The sequence below is a fragment of the Jatropha curcas genome, chromosome 1, assembly GCF_041381405.1.
Source record: "Jatropha curcas cultivar XTBG-Jc1 chromosome 1, XTBG_Jcur_1.0, whole genome shotgun sequence".
Taxonomy (NCBI): Eukaryota; Viridiplantae; Streptophyta; class Magnoliopsida; order Malpighiales; family Euphorbiaceae; genus Jatropha; species Jatropha curcas.
Window position 1 is genome coordinate 30,304,264 of NC_143151.1, and position 17,807 is coordinate 30,322,070.

The 17,807-nt window shown below is 31.3% G+C and overlaps 1 pseudogene across 1 annotated transcript; it reads left to right on the plus strand.

Annotated features, from left to right (window-relative positions):
- Positions 1 to 13,116: 13,116 nt before the first annotated feature.
- LOC149499349 (lupeol synthase-like) lies at positions 13,117 to 17,748 on the plus strand (annotated as a pseudogene). The gene is made up of 16 exons (XR_016321224.1): positions 13,117 to 13,287; positions 13,380 to 13,464; positions 13,715 to 13,881; positions 14,003 to 14,191; positions 14,291 to 14,404; positions 14,539 to 14,658; positions 14,780 to 14,902; positions 15,000 to 15,098; positions 15,190 to 15,246; positions 15,358 to 15,404; positions 15,506 to 15,651; positions 15,789 to 15,987; positions 16,533 to 16,632; positions 16,733 to 16,815; positions 16,893 to 16,984; positions 17,141 to 17,748. The product of XR_016321224.1 is annotated as a lupeol synthase-like (transcript).
- Positions 17,749 to 17,807: the final 59 nt, after the last annotated feature.

Here is a 17,807-nt window from a genome sequence, read left to right on the forward strand (position 1 = left end):
TTTTTCAAGGAAAATGTTTTTCTTGAAAAATATTTTTTAAATGACTTATTTTCAATTTGTTTAATTGCAGTATTAAAAATTAGTCAAAAATATTAAAATTTTTAACTCATAAGATCATAAAAATATTAATAATAATAGAATTTTCGTATTTAATATTTTATAGTTAAATGTTAGAAGAATACAAAAAAATAGTAATTATAAAAATCGCCAGTGACCGAAGGTAGTGACCAACGGTAGTCAGTGGTGGTGGCTGGCTGTGAACGATGACTGCTGATAGTGGCTATTGATGATTAATAAATTTTTAAAAAAAATGTAAATTTATTATGTTATACTAAGTTTATCGATGTCCGAGAGAAAAAAATTTTACACCTTAGAAGATGAGAAGTCATTTTGCTTAAAAATGACTTAATTCTCCTTTGACCAGGAAAATATTTCATGTTTACTTATTTTTTTGAACACTCTAAATAATTGAAAATTGAAAAAAATAGGGTTAACTTACATACTATATATATGTTTAATTTCTCTAAAAAAATTCTAAAAATTAATTCACAATAAAAAAGAATTATTGGATACTTAAATATTAAATTATGTGGTAACAATAATTTTAGGTTTATGGTTTGATTGATTATTTTTTAATTGTGGTAAAAAGGGGTGGTGTGATAATTTGAAGCTTGTAATTGTAAGAGTTTTTCTGTTCGGTGGAAGTCATAAAAAAAGAATCATTAATTATAAAATGGTTAAGCGTTGGATTATATTACGAAACATAACAGTACACGTGTCTAACAAATAAATTAACTTGACCAACGACTGTAATAAGTACGCAACCGAATTAACTTCAATAATTGAGGCATTCCTTAATGAATTGATTCTAATTTTTTATTTGGCTAAAAATGCACAAGGATCCCTAAACTATACCTCAATTAACATTTTCATCCTTTTTATGTTCAAAAAAGGATCTAACCAACGAAAATCAGGGATTCTAGTAATTTTTCAAAAGTAAAAGAATGAAAGTGTAAATTAAGATATAATTTAGGAGCCTATATATATTTTACCTTTTTATTTTTTAAAAAATTTGAATTAGGTTCTATTAAAGAAATTTATTTCTTTTAGTGGAAACTAGGTATAATTATATATTAAATAAGTCAATAAAAATCAATTAAATAAAATCAAACTGAATTAGTTTAATTTGATTTTTAATCGCGTTGGTTGATTTTACTATTTGAAGAAAATTATTTTATTTAATTTTCATCATTTTAAATTAATTTTGATTAAGTTGACCATTTAACCATCCTTATTTTCAATTATACACATTTATTTTAATACTTAATTCGTTTCAGAATTATATATAGTTCTAATTTTCTTTTTGGGTGTTCCAAAATAATAATTCTATTTATATTTTTGGAGATTTTTTTTTTTAACTTTCCTAATACACTCTTATATAATAATTCATATAAATGATTTATATTAGTTGCATTTACTAACTAGTGGAAAACAGTCTTAAATTAATTAATTTAAATATTGATATAACTAATTATTTGTCTTATTTTGAAAGTTTGAAAAAGTTAATAATATACTACCTTTAGGGTCTTTAAAGGTATATATGGAAAAAATAAGAAATAAAAATTATAGTTTAACTAGTTTAATAAACTATCCTTGAGCTGTGTGAAAAATATACGAGATTATAATTTTAAAACAAAGGAATTACTATATATACCATCGTATGTATAAAATAAAAAAAATAGAAAAAAAAAATAAACATGATGAATGATCATGTATTACTATATTATTAAATTTGTCATTATTTGATGGAACTCACATCTATTTTGATAAAACAGTTGGACTTATTAATGGATATTAATTGTTGAGTCAAATCGTTGAAACATTACAATTTAAAATTGAATGTAATTGAAGCATGAGAGTTGGATTATTTCACCCTAAATTTTGTGAAATTTTATTATAAATTTACACTTTCACATGTCAGTAATAATTATGTCCTTCGTTAGGATGAAATAACTTTGCGGGTTTTGATTATGACTTTGTATTTTTACATTTTATTTTGATAAGAAATATAATTATTATTGAAATATAAGAATAGTATATGATTATGAAGGATCTCTTACAAAGTTTAGAGGGCCACAGGACTAATAGCCGAGATTATAATATCAAATTTATACATTAGATCTTTAAATATTATAATTGTGGTGTAGTTTATTTTGTATTTTGAAGGCCATGGAGGTGATTAAGATTTTAACTTCACACATATAATTTATATTTTTCTAGGAGAATTTATTTTACAACAGTTTGATTTCGTCAAGCTAATGGCAAGTATGTCTATTGTTCTTCTATCCATCAATCATAAATCAAGGTGACAAATTATAATATTCTTTTATGAAACATTTTGATTTAATAAATTTTTTCTAAGTAGATTTTATCTTTTTTTTTTTTAAATGACTTGAATAGTTCTTCTACTTTGGTTGGATATTAGATAATTACTGTTTTTTTATAAATTTATTTATAAATAAAAAATATCTTCCGTTGCAGTTAGATGTGATTGAATTGACTCAACAATTATGAAATATTTAAAATACTGGATCTGGGTGAGATATAATATAATTATAAGATTTATTATATAAAATAATTTGCGCTTATAGTTTCTATGTTGCAATTAGATGTGATTGAATTGAGTGATTCAGGCTTACTACGGGCCTTGAGGCCTTAAGTTTACCTGGGCACTATTATCGGTCCGGCCCTTAGAAACTGGTCACAACATGAACTATCATAAAGAATATTATGGAAAAATAATTATTTGCATATCTAAATTTAGAAACCTCGCAAACATAAAAAGGAATAACAAGCAAATAAAATAAGACGGAATGAGTATTTTTCAAGGAAAATGTTTTCCTTGAAAAATATTTTTTAAATGACTTATTTTCCATTTGTTTGATTGTAGTATTGAAAATTAGTTAAAAATACTAAAATTTTTAACTCAGAAGATCATAAAAATATTAATAATAATAGAATTTTCATATTCTAATAATTTTATTGTTAAATATTAGAAGAATACAAAAAAATAGTAATTATGAAAATCGCCGGTGACCAACGGTGGTTGGTGTGGTGGCTGGCGGTGAACGATGACTGTTAATAGTGGCTATTGATGATTAATAAATTAAAAAATATAAATTTATTGTGTTATAATAAGTTTGTTAATGTCAAAAAAAATATATATATTTTACACCTTTGAAGATAAAAAGTCATTTTTTTTAAAATGACTTAATTCTCCTTTGATTAGGAAAGTATTTCCTATTTACTTATTTTCTCGAACACTCTAAATAATTGAAAATAGAAAAAAATATTTTTTTTATAAAATATTTTACGAAAATAAATGGAACCTTATATTAAAAATCTGACTAGATTACCATTTTACTATAGTGTTCATTCATGTTAGTTTGAATAGGGTTAACTTATATACTATATATATGTTTAGTTTCTCTAAAAAAATTTTTAAAAAATAATTCACAATAAAAAAGAATTATTGGATGCTTAAATATTAAATTATATGGTAAAAATAATTTTAGGTTTATGGTTTGATTGATTATTTTTTAATTGTGGTAAAAAGGGGTGGTGTGAAAATTTGAAGCCTGTAATTGTAAGAGTTTTTCTGTTTGGTGGAAGTTATAAAAAAAGAATCATTAATTATAAAGTAGTTAAGCGTTGGATTATATTACGAAACATAAAAATACACGTGTCTAACAAATAAATTAACTTGACCAACGACCGTAATAAGTACGCAACCGAATTAACTTCAATTAACATTTTCATCCTTTTTATGTTCAAAAAAGGATCTAACCAACGAACATCAGGGATTCTAGTAATTTTCAAAAGTAAAAGAATGAAAGTGTAAATTAAGATATAATTTAGGAGCCTATATATATGTTACCTTTTTATTTTTTAAAAATTTTGAATGAGGTTCTATTAAAGAAATTTATTTCTTTTAGTGGAAACTAGGTATAATTATATATTAAATAAGTCAATAAAAATCAATTAAATAAAATCAAATTGAATTAGTTTAATTTGATTTTTAATCGCTTTTGGTTTTGAAGAAAATTATTTTATTTAATTTTCATCATTTTAAATTAATTTTGATTAAGTTGACCGTTTAACCATCCTTATTTTCAATTATACACATTTATTTTAATACTTAATTCGTTTCAGAATTATAGTTCCAATTTTCTTTTTGGATGTTCCAAAATAATAGTTCTATTTATATTTTTGGAGATCTTTTTTTTTAACTTTCCTAACTTATACGATAATTCATATAAATGATTTATATTAGTTGCATTTACTAACTAGTCGAAAACAGTCTTAAATTAATTAATTTAAATATTGATATAACTAATTATTTGTCTTATTTTGAAAGTTTGAAAAAGTTAATAATATACTACCTTTAGGGTCTTTAAAGGCATATATGGAAAAAAATAAGAAATAAAAATTATAGTTTAACTAGTTTAATAAATTATCCTTGAGCTGTCTGAAAAATATACGAGATTATAATTTTAAAACGAAGTACTATATATACGGTCGTATGTATCAAAGTAAAAAATAATAGAAAAATATAAACACAATGAATGATCATGTATTATTATTGACAGTAATTTTTCGCAAGTATACGAAATCGTAGCAAGTAATATAAAGTAAATAGAGTATCATCTCCTCAGGGATTGTATATCAAGTATCAAAATTGTGTTAACCTATTATTATTTAAACGGCAATAAGAGAGATTTATTGTAAGAAAAGTAAATTTTAAAAAGAAAACAGAAATAAATCAAGCAACAATATTCAAATGAAAAGAAATTAAGGATTTTAAAACTATTAGGGATTTTGATTTCACTTAACTCTATCCAATTTATTTTATTAGTTTGTTAATCAATTTTAATTGTTCAAGTAGGGGAAACAATTCTAAAATCACTAAAAAGCTCTCCCGATGTATTGTTAGCTATTCTAACCCGGTCTAATTACCTATCTTCCAATAGCGCAATCAAACATGAATTAAATCATTAAGTTTTGTGGTTTATTTTATGAATTCATAACCTAAGGTCATTAACTTATGAAAACCCCCCATGAGTCAAACTATATAGCTTCCGCATCAAGTTATTATTCTCATGTAATTTATTACCCTGTTCATAACAAAAACCCTTCTCCCGATAGTGATTAATGAAATAAATTAATCCAAGGGAGAAATTCTGCCTGGAAGCATTAAGTGCAATAATAAATTATACTTTGAACAAAAAAAAAAAAAATCTAATATTATAAATTGGAAAAGAATTCAATCTACATCAAATCCTAGTATGAGGATTTAGTTCGACATAGTAATTAAATAAAACTCCATAATACTTGAATAAAACTTCAAAATCAATATGAATAATGAAAAGTAAAACAACATTAAGAGTTTAGAAATAAAAACTAGACAACAGATACGTGGATAACTTCCTTGAATCTTGATACGAATCTTGAATGCTTGAAGTCTTTGAGAGAGAGAGAGAACTATATTGTAGAAAATAATAAAACAAGAGATGGAGTATATAATAATTTTTAATATTTTAAGTATCCAAAAATACTATATAATTTGTACTAATAAAAATAACATCTATATAGATAAGATTTGTCTACACTAATTAGAAAATATATTTTAAAAAATTTATTATATCAAATTTAACTTATCTATTCAGCACAATTTAAAAAGTCAATTTACCTATCCGCCTGGCTTCCAAGTGCTGATTTTATAGTGCTGAAGTGTCAATTACCAATCCATGTGGGATCTAGCTTCCAACTACTGATTTTGTAGGGTCATGTAAGACAATTTAGTAAACCAACGACATTTTGGTTGGGCGTCAAAGGATTTGAATTTCACAAATTCAATTCCGCAAAGTATATTTTGCTAAAAAGATAAAAAAAACTTTTACTGATAATAATGCTTGCTTTTTCGTCTGAACTATACACATTTTAAGAAAATTGTAACTGATAATCTTATCTACATTTCGAGAAGGAATTGAAAATAATTATTTTTTTTAATTTAAATGAAAGCATCTTTGACGATGCGGAAAGAAAAATAATAAAATAATAATAATTTTTGAAAAAATCCTCCATTATTTTGATTTAATATATAGATGATGTGCAAAATTTATCCTCTCTCCCAACTCTATAAATCAGTCTAACCGCTTCTGCATGGCTATGAATAACTTGTAATTCTTCTTTCAGCATCTTGTTTGTTTCACAAGCATGAGGTCACAAACTTTTTTAGATATGCTTTACATCTTTTTAATAACTAAATGTTTTTGTTGGAATATGTGGGTAATCCCACGTCATATAAATACAACTAACTAAAAGAGCATATAATGTGAAGGGTGAACCAACCAAAATGACTTAGGCCATTTTGTGTTAAAGGTAAGTCCAACTCATTATAAGCCTAATATTAAATAAATAATTGAATTTGATTTGATTAATTACTCCTAGGGCCTGTCTACATTACAGGATACCTTAACTCTGCGTTTTCTGCAGAGCATCGTAAAGAAATCCTGCGTTATATTTACTGTCATCAGGTATTTTCTATATATATATATATATATATAATTTTGAAAGATAGTGAAATAAATTCCATGCATGGGTATAATATAAGCAGTTAAAGGTTCAAGGGTATAATAGAAAAGAAATAAACTATAAGCACTTAATAGAGAATGTATGCAAAATTTTGGGGTCACTTCCCTTATACGTCAATTTGTCCTAATTTTTCCTTCTTCTAAACTTGGAATTTCATAGAGAAAGATATCTAATTTTCTCGTTTAAAGCTAAGCATAGCCACCGGTTCATTTTAAATTACAATCGAATCAGAATTGAACCGTACTGTAGATGAATTAGAATCACATTGAAATCGTCGGGTCAAAATTTTGAACTAGAATCGACGGTTCAAGGGCCGATTAAAGTTCATGTGAATGTTAAAATCTGAATCTGAACCGGCGGTTAACCGGCGATTCCGGTTCAGTTTGAACTGAAAATTTTCTATTTTTATTTTCAAAATGATAATCACTTAACTTATTTTATACATCTCTAAAAGTCGCAATAATATTTTACTACATGATATATTTTACTTAAGAATTTTTTTTTAAAATAAATTTTACTTTAAAAGTTAAAAATCTAAAAAGTAAAATGATAAAAAAGAAAGAAATATTTAGTCTAAACTTATATTGTTTTTAACTTTTTTTTACCCTTTTAAATTGTTTGTTAAGTTTAAAATTATATTATTTTGAATTATTTTTCAAAATTTTCTTATAATTTACTTAATTAATAATATTTAAAAAAGTGATAATTTATTTGATTATTTTATAAAATTAATTAATTTTATTCTTATATGAATATGAACATTCTAAAATTTATTTAAAATAAAATTTATCAATATTTTTTTAACTCATATTAATATTTTTTTAAAAAAAATGTAATGTTAGAACCGTTTTTTTTTTTTAACATATATTACTGGAAACCATGATCGAAGCTATTAGTTCATCAAAATCAGTCAGAATTAAAACCGGACAAAAATTGATAATTCAAAGTCCAATTCATATTTAATATTTTAAAAATTTTGAACTTCGGGGAAATGGCGGTTGAATGAACCAGCAATGCTTATTTAAGGCTACTCTTTTCTTCTCCTGAATTTTTTTCTACTGGAAATTTCTATCTTCGTAGAATGAAGATGGCGGATGGGGATTACACATTGTGTTAAAATTGCCTTATAATTCTAAGATTCACACTACTAGTCCTTTGGTGGCTAGGAAACATGTTTCTCATGACTTATACTAGTCTTTTGGTGGCTTCAATGTTTCACACTACTAGTCTTTTGGTGGCTAAGAAAATTCAATGTTGGTTGGCAATATTGGTGAGCTAACTTGGACTAGGATGGCACATCTTCAACAATGGAAGGAAGACTTGAAATTTGTTCACATGGTGATACACCTCTATATAAGGAAACCTTGCTTGGAGCACATTTAGAAGATCAACCAAGTGAAATTCATCCAAGAGAGAAATCCTCCAAGAACATTTCTCTAAACTATCCACTCTCTTCATATACCACTTTTTTCATTTATACACACTCTTACCATATTCATTGAGTGTAGTGAGGTGTTATCTTGAGTGTATTTTTGTGTGGGTGTAAAATCACTTGTATCTCCATATTTTTCATAGTGCATTTACTTCTCTCTCGCCCCGTGGTTTTTTCCCTCTACATTGGAGGGTTTCCACGTAAATCTTGTGTCTCTTCCATTTATTATTTTACTTCTCATTTTATCATCAATTATCGAAACTAAATATTTATCCATTACCACGCTAAATTCCACAACAAACTGGTATCAGAGCGTTGTAATATTTATTTGGATTTCACAACATGGCTTCTGTCATGGAATTTGATGTTGAGAAGTTTGATGGAAAAATCAGTTTTGGCATTTGGCGAGTTCAGATGATGGCCGTTCTCACCCAGCATCGGTTGAAAAAGGCCCTTGTAGGAAAGGCGAAAAAGCCGAACACCATGTCGGATGAAGATTGGGAAGAGTTTGATGAAAAAGCCTTGTCAGCAATCCAACTTTGTTTATCCAAAGAAGTTCTGCGAGAGGTTATCAAGGAGGATACAGCTGCAGGTTTATGGCTTAAGTTGGAGTCATTGTATATGACGAAGAGTCTTGCCAACATTATTCGTCTTAAGGAGCGCCTCTATACCATTAAGATGGTCGAAGGTACACCCATTCAAACTCACCTTGATGAGTTTAATTCCATCATAGTTGATTTGGAAAATTTAGATGTTGAAATTAATGATGAAGATAAAGCTGTTTTGTTAGTTTGCTCACTCCCCCGATCTTACCGTAACTTTAAAGATATTATGTTATACGGTGGTAATGAGACCCTAACCTTTGATGATGTCAAACAAAATCTCTTGTCAAAAGAAAAATATGACTATGAGAATAATTCAAAGGATGAAGCTGAAGGGTTAATTGTTAGGGGGAGAACTATGGATCACAGTAGTAGCAGTAGAAGTAAATCCAGATCAAAGTCTAGAGGCCGAGATAATAAGAAATTTTGTCGCTATTGCAAGAAAAAGGGACATGCAATTTCAGAATGCTTTAAGTTGAAAAATAAGCAGCAAAAGGGCGAAAACAATAATCAGAAGAATGCAGAAAATTCAGCTGAAGCAAGTATTGCTCAAAAAGAGTCTGAAGGTGAAGTTTTGTCTGTTACTGATTTTGGAACTAGATCTAAAACGGAGTGGATTCTAGATTCTGCTTGTTCCTATCACATGTGTCCCCATAAAGATTGGTTTACCACTTATGAATCTGTTGATTGTGGTATTGTCTTAATGGGGAATAATGCTCAGTGTAAAGTTGTAGGAAAAGGAACAATTAGAATTAAAATGCATGATGGCATGATTAGAACTTTAACCGGTGTTAGACATGTTCCTGACTTGAAACGGAACCTTATCTCTCTTGGCACCCTGGAGTCCCTTGGGTGTAAATATGCAGCTGAAGGTGGAGTTCTAAAGGTCTCTAAAGGTGCTCTTATTTTAATGAAAGCTAACAGATCTGGAAGCTTGTATGTGTTGCAGGGATCTACTGTTATAAGTTCTGCTACTGTATCATTATCTATGTCAGATTCAGACGTCACAAAATTATGGCATATGCGACTTGGCCATATGAGTGAAAAAGGAATGACCATCCTGAGCAAGAGAGGTCTTTTGTGCGGTCAGAATACCGGTAGGTTGGAGTTCTGTGAACATTGCATTCTTGGCAAGCAGAAAAGATTAACTTTCGGTACCGAAATTCATAGAACCAAAGGTACTCTTGACTATATTCATTCAGATCTTTGGGGACCCTCACGTGTTCCTTCAAAAGGAGGACATCGTTACATGCTGACCATCATTGATGATTTTTCTCGTAAAGTCTGGGCTTATTTTTTAAAGCACAAAGATGAAGTTTTTTCCACTTTTAAGAAGTGGAAGATTTTGATGGAAAACCAGACAGGGAAGAAGGTCAAGCGACTCAGGACCGATAATGGTCTAGAATTTTGTGGAGGCGATTTCAACGCATTCTGCGAAAATGAAGGCATTGTGAGACACCGTACAGTTGCCGGTACGCCTCAACAAAATGGCATTGCAGAACGAATGAACAGGACATTGATGGAGAGAGTTCGTTGCATGCTCTCTAATGCTGCCTTGCCTAAAGAATTTTGGGCCGAAGCTGCATCTACCGCATGTTATTTGGTGAATCGTTCGCCACACACATCACTCGACTTCAAGATTCCAGAGGAAGTTTGGTCAGGTAATCCTGTTGATTATTCAAATTTGAAAATTTTTGGATGTCCTGCATATGCACATGTGAATCAGGGAAAATTAGAGCCTAGAGCTCGAAAATGCATATTTATTGGTTATGCATCTGGTGTGAAAGGGTATCGCTTGTGGTGTCCTGAACTTAAGAAAGTAATTATTAGTAGAGACGTTACTTTCAATGAAAATGTGCTAATTCTCCCTGAAAAAGAAACTGTCAGTTCTTCTCCGTCTGACACAGGTGATTCAAAGAAAACTGACGAGAAGGTGGAGCTTGAGTTTGAAATACCAACTCCTAGTAAGGAGAATATTTCCTCATCTTCGATCACATCAGAGGTTCCTGATTCCATTGAACCAGATCGTCGTGAAGACTATTCTATTGCCAGAGATAGACCCAGGAGAGAAATCAAACGGCCTGAAAGATATAATGAAGGGAATTTGGTTGCTTATGCTCTTGCAGCTGCAGAGGATACAGTTGAAGGTGGAGAACCTCACACATACTCTGAGGCAATCTCATGTCCAAATTCTTCTGAGTGGCAAGTTGCGATGCAAGAAGAAATTGAATCTCTGCACAAGAATGATACTTGGCAGTTGGTGAAATTGCCAAAAGGCCAAAGAGTTGTAGGCTGTAAATGGGTCTATAAGAAGAAAGAAGGCAATCCCGGAGTTGAAGATGCAAGATATAAAGCACGTTTAGTTGCTAAAGGCTACACTCAAAAACATGGTGTAAACTTTCATGAAGTGTTTTCTCCTGTTGTTCGTCATACTTCTATACGTGTACTTCTTGCCCTTGTTGCCTTGCAGGATCTTGAATTAGAACAACTTGATGTCAAGACTGCTTTCTTACATGGAGAGCTCGAGGAGCAGATTTATATGCAATAACCAGAAGGATTTGTTGTTCCTGGAAAAGAAGACTATGTTTGTCACTTGAAGAAGTCTCTTTATGGACTAAAACAGTCCCCAAGACAATGGTACAAAAGGTTTGATTCCTTTATGGTTGAGCATGGGTATTGTCGTAGTCAGTATGATAATTGTGTTTATCACAAGAAGTTTTCATATGGATCTTTTGTCTACTTATTGTTATATGTTGATGACATGCTAATTGCTGCTCGTGATAAGTCACTAATCAAAGAATTAAAAGATCAGTTGAGCAGTGAATTTGAGATGAAAGATCTTGGTGCTGCAAAGAAAATTCTTGGTATGGAGATTCATAGAGACCGATCAGCTGGAAAATTGTATTTATCTCAAAGAAATTACATTGAGAAGGTTCTTGAGAGATTCAACATGAATAACTCAAAACCTGTGAGTACTCCTCTTGCAGCTCATTTTAAATTATCATCTGATTTCTGCCCTCAGTCTAATGAAGAGAAAGAGCAATTGTCACATGTGCCCTATTCTAGTGCAGTTGGTAGTCTTATGTATGCTATGGTATGCACTAGACCTGATCTTGCACAGGCAGTTAGTGTTGTGAGCAGGTATATGAGTAATCCAGGTAAAAAACATTGGCAAGCAGTTAAATGGATATTTCGCTACTTGAAAGGTTCTGTGGACACTGGATTGGTTTTTGATAGGAACAAGGTGACACCGAATATTATTGTTGGATATGTTGACTCTGATTATGCAGGTGATCTTGATAAGAGAAGGTCTTTGTCAGGTTATGTATTTACTTTATGCAATTCTGCCATTAGCTGGAAAGCTAGCCTCCAGTCCATTGTGGCACTGTCAACTACGGAGGCAGAATATATTGCAATCACGGAAGGATTCAAAGAAGCAATCTGGTTAAGAGCTTTGGTTACTGATCTTGGTTTAACCCAAGATGTTGTTACTGTATTTTGTGATAGTCAAAGTGCTATTCATTTAACTAAAAATCAAATGTATCATGAAAGAACCAAGCACATTGATGTGAGGCAGTATTTTATTCGGGATGTTGTGGCAGATGGGAAGATCATCGTGAAGAAAATTGCTACAACTCATAATCCTGCGGATATGCTCACGAAACCAGTTCCAAATCTCAAGTTCAAGCATTGCTTGGACTTGATCGGTGTTCACCAATTCTAAAGGCTCTTTGGGGCATGGCGAGAAAGGAATATGCACATCATTTTGTAAGGAGATCATCTTAGAATTTAAGTCAAGGTGGAGATTGTTAAAATTGCCTTATAATTCTAAGATTCACACTACTAGTCCTTTGGTGGCTAGGAAACATGTTTCTCATGACTTATACTAGTCTTTTGGTGGCTTCAATGTTTCACACTACTAGTCTTTTGGTGGCTAAGAAAATTCAATGTTGGTTGGCAATGTTGGTGAGCTAACTTGGACTAGGATGGCACATCTTCAACAATGGAAGGAAGACTTGAAATTTATTCACATGGTGATACACCTCTATATAAGGAAACCTTGCTTGGAGCACATTTAGAAGATCAACCAAGTGAAATTCATCCAAGAGAGAAATCCTCCAAGAACATTTCTCTAAACTATCCACTCTCTTCATATACCACTTTTTTCATTTATACACACTCTTACCATATTCATTGAGTGTAGTGAGGTGTTATCTTGAGTGTATTTTTGTGTGGGTGTAAAATCACTTGTATCTCCATATTTTTCATAGTGCATTTACTTCTCTCTCGCCCCGTGGTTTTTTCCCTCTACATTGGAGGGTTTCCACGTAAATCTTGTGTCTCTTCCATTTATTATTTTACTTCTCATTTTATCATCAATTATCGAAACTAAATATTTATCCATTACCACGCTAAATTCCGCAACACATTGAAAGACACAGCACTATGTTTTGTACTGTGCTTAACTATATATGTATGCGTATACTTGGCGAAGGACGCGACGGTGGCAGAGAAAATGCCTGTGAAAGAGGGCGAAAGTGGATTCTTGATCATGGTGGCGCAATCGCCATAAGTTCTTGGGGAAAGACATGGCTTTCGGTAGTTTTTTTTACAATTTCTTATAAGGATTGCTTTACTTCATTCTTTATTCTTGTTCTAAATCTCTGAAATTTTTCATCTCCTGCGTGTAGATACTCGGTGTATATGAATGGGATGGATGCAACCCTATGCCACCAGAATTTTGGGTTTTTCCAACTATTATTCCATTGCATCCAGGTTTCCATTTCTAATTTCAGACTGAAAGTCTTTAAGGAGATAAAATATTTTGTTTGCTAATTTATTTGTTAGGAAATTCAGCATCAATTCTAATGTCCTTCCTTAATTTGTTGCTGGATTTTCCTTTTTCACTTCTAACCCATAGATGTATAAATGAAGTTCACAATTTTGTAAAATTCTTTTGGACTTTCATGTTGTATTAGCTATAAGCACATTTATGTTATAATACTTCTGTATTCCATACCTACAGCAAAAATGATGAGCTACTGTCGAATCACTTACATGGCTATGTCGTACTTGTATGGAAAGAGATTTGTTGGTCCAATCACACTTCTCATTTTACAAATTAGGGAGGAAATATACAACGAACCTTACCACAAAATCAATTGGAAGAGTGTGCGTCATTTATGTGCAAAGGTAAACTCATCATTCATTTCCTCTTCAATTGATTTTTACTGCGCTTTTTCTTGTTTGGGGAAGTTTGATTCCGTTTTTCAGAAACATTTTATAATTAGAAAGTATCATATTGACATTGTAGGAGGACAATTATTATCCGCATCCAATGATGCAAAAATTGTTGTGAGATGCTATTTATTACACATGCGAGCCTCTTTTAGCCTGTTGGCCTTTAAACAAATTACGAGAAAAGGCTCTGAAACAAACAATGGATCACATTCATTATGAAGATGAAAATAGTCAATACATTACAATTGGATGTGTGGAAAAGGTACACAGAAAAAAAGGTGCATGGATATAGAGATAATATTTGTCAACTATATTTTCAGACCGCTTATATAACACTTTTGTGCCTATTCAACTAGGACAGCCCCTGAATATGCATGCTTGCTGGGTTGATGACCCCAATGGGGATGCCTTTAAGAAGCATCTTGCTAGGATTGCAGATTACATTTGGGTTGCAGAAGATGGAATGAAGATACAAGTTTGTACACATTATTATATATGTATTTATTTTAGTAACAGTAAAATGCTTTTTGATCTTTGACTCTTAGAGCACTTGATATAAAGTGCTAATAAAAACATAACAGAATCGTAAGAGATGCAGTGTTATTGCAGAGTTTTGGCAGTCAAATATGGGATGCAAGTCTTTGGCTTAAAGCTTTGATCGCTAGCGACCTGTGTGATGAAATAGGACCCACACTTAAAGAAGGACACAACTTTTTGAAGAATTCTCAGGTTTCTATATATCAATATTCTGAAACCGCTTCTTCCTTACATGATTAAGAATATGAAAAATGTTGTTTTTGTCATTTAATTTTGTATCGGCCTTTGTTTCTATTCAACTCTTAATTGGAAGATAACTGAAAACCCACCTTGAGATTTCAAAAGGATGTTTCGTCATATCTCCAAAGGAGCATGGGCTTTCTCTGATAAAGATCATGGCTGGCAAGTTTCTGATTGCACTGCAGAAAGTTTAAAGGTAATTATTAATTCTGCCTAAAAGGTTACTTAATAATTGAAAATTAAGAGATTGCTTTTTTCGTTTTTCATTATAAAAAAAATTATGTGCTCCGCAGTGTTGCCTTCTTTTCTCAATGATGCCTCCTGAAATTGTTGGTGAGAAAATGGTACCTGAGAAGTTGTATGACTCTATCAATGTCATACTTTCTCTTCAGGTGGGAATTAATATTCTTAACCATTGTTATTATGTTAGCACATTATTTTCATAATTTAACATTATGTTTGCATAATGTGATTAATTATTAGAGTAAAAATGGAGGTTTTCCAGCTTGGGAACCAGCAGGAGCAGTATCATGGTTGGAGGTAAATAATTGTACATGGCAAACTAATGTAAAATTACAAATTGATAATCTTCACAGTGTTTTTGCTTCAAAATTTTCCTTTCATAATATCACGTTGGCCCCTTTTCAATAGTTGCTCAACCCTGTGGAGTTTCTCGAAGACATTGTAATTGAGCATGAGTAAGATTTTTTTGCAATTTGTTTCTGCAGCAAGTTCAAATTTTTCAGCCTGTCGGTTTTGTACATGCATCCAGAATAATAACAATAATATAATGACTCAGGTATGTTGAATGCACTTCCTCAGCACTCCACAAGGTTTGCTTCTATTTAAGAAGCTATATCCTGAGCATAGGAAGGAGGAGGTCGAAAATTCCATCTTAAATGCTGTACAGTACATTGAGAGCATACAAAAGCCTGATGGTTCATGGTATGATTAAAATTTTATATTTATGTGTTGTTAGCCTATATATATACACACACGCACACATAGACAAAGAGAGAGAGAGAGAGTGTGTATGTGTGTGTGTGTTCAATTACATATAGTACTGCATTGTATTAGTACAGGTATGGAAATTGGGGGGTATGCTTCACCTATGGTACATGGTTTGCACTTCGAGGTTTAGCTGCTGCGGGTAAGACTTATGACAATTCTGTTGCTACTCAAAGAGGTGTTGATTTTCTTCTTAAACTGCAATGTGATGATGGTGGATGGGGAGAGAGTTATCTTTCTTGCGCTATGAAGGTAATTTCCTTGGCTGATATTTAAATTATGTTCTTCACTGAACTTTTACTTAGGCGTCTTGTTGATCAACCATCTAAATTTGTTATTAAAATATCACCGATTAATTTAGTCACCACTAAAATGGGCTGCTATAATAAGCCTAGACTTGGGAAGCCTTAAGCCTAAAGTTGGAGGACCAAGCCCACATTCTAGAATACTCCACAATTCTCCACACATGAGATGTAATGAAAATATCTTACCTAACTCTAGAATGTTCCTTGTAATCTAGACCGTCCATTTTTGTAAATAAATTTTAGCCGTACATTGAGGAGGTGGAAATGCCTATAAATACCACCCCTCCTCTCATTTGTAAGCAAACCAAGCAAGCACCAAGCAAAAACCAAGTAAGTAATCCTTTCCTTAAGCTTTGTGAATGTTTGCTTCTTATTAATACAATTATATTTGGTGTTTTGTGTTAGTATTATTTTGGTTGCCTTTCCCGTTGTTATTCTTGGTGTTATAAATTATTAATCAATCATGGAGTTTATCACTACACTGATATCCAACAAGTGGTATCAGAGCATTAATCCCAACATTTGTTACATGTATATGTTCCACTTGAGGGTAAAAAGATCAAATCTGGTGCATACTGCAATGGCTATGATGGGTTTAATCTACGGAGGATAAGTCAGTTTACGGTTTAAATCTCTAATCTAATTAACTCCTGGATTTTATTGTTTTTTTAGTTGATTCGAAAATTAATTTCTGAAACTTTGTTTTGTAATAGGCCAAGAGAGAACTATTCCCATTCATCGTGCTGCAAAATTGCTAATTAATTCTCAGACAGAACTTGGTGATTTTCCTCAACAGGTAAGTCTATGACATATCCTTATTTGGCATAAATAAACAGTTTTAAGCATGAAAAACTTAGAAATAACTTTTGGCAGGAAATCGGATGTTCGTCCTTCCAGAGTTGCACGTTACACTATGCATTGTCGAGCTCTACTTTTCCGATGTGGGCATTAGAAGAATATCGCCGGTGATAAGTATTATTTTTATAGTATTTTTATTGTAATTTTGATTAAAATTTCTATTGCTTTTAATTTATTTAAATTAGTTTTTATGTAATATTGATATGTTTTTATTTAAAAGCTTCCTTGAAACACAACTCATTTGATTTTGAGGAAAAATGCAGGGTTTTGTAAGAAAAGGACAAAAAAATTCATTAAGCACGCCCGTGTTACAGTGCCCGTGCTACAGTGCCCGTGCTAATCAGCACGCCCGTGCTGTATAAGACTTCCAGAGGCGCGCACACCCCAGACCGTGCTAATTAGCACGCCCGTGCCAAGCAAGGAATCCTAAATTTAGTAAAAAGTTGCCAACCAACTTCCACCAATTTATGGAGCTAATCTTGGACAACTTTCCTCACATGCAAACCAAGGTCCAATCTATGCACATGGGTAAGTCATGGTTGAAGAAAATGGAGACATAAAAGAGAGCTTTACAACCTAACAAAAGAAGACTTTGATCATTAAACCATGTGGAATCCTCTCTTAAAGAAGTCTAAATAAAGAAGAGTGAAGTGGATCTCAACATGATCCCACGCATCCCATACTCTACATCTCTTCTCCCATCTCTCATTTTATAGCTTGTATATAGTTTTTCTTTAGAAGTTAAGTATTCAAGAGTTGTGCAAAGATTCAAGGAAGTCATCCAAGCAATTGTTAAACTAGTTCTTATTTCTAAACTCTTAATCTTGTTCATTTCTTTCATTATCTTTATTGATTATGAAATATTTATCAAGTATTATTGAGTTTTATTTAAGTACCATGTGTAACTAATTTTTTATACTAGTGGTTTGA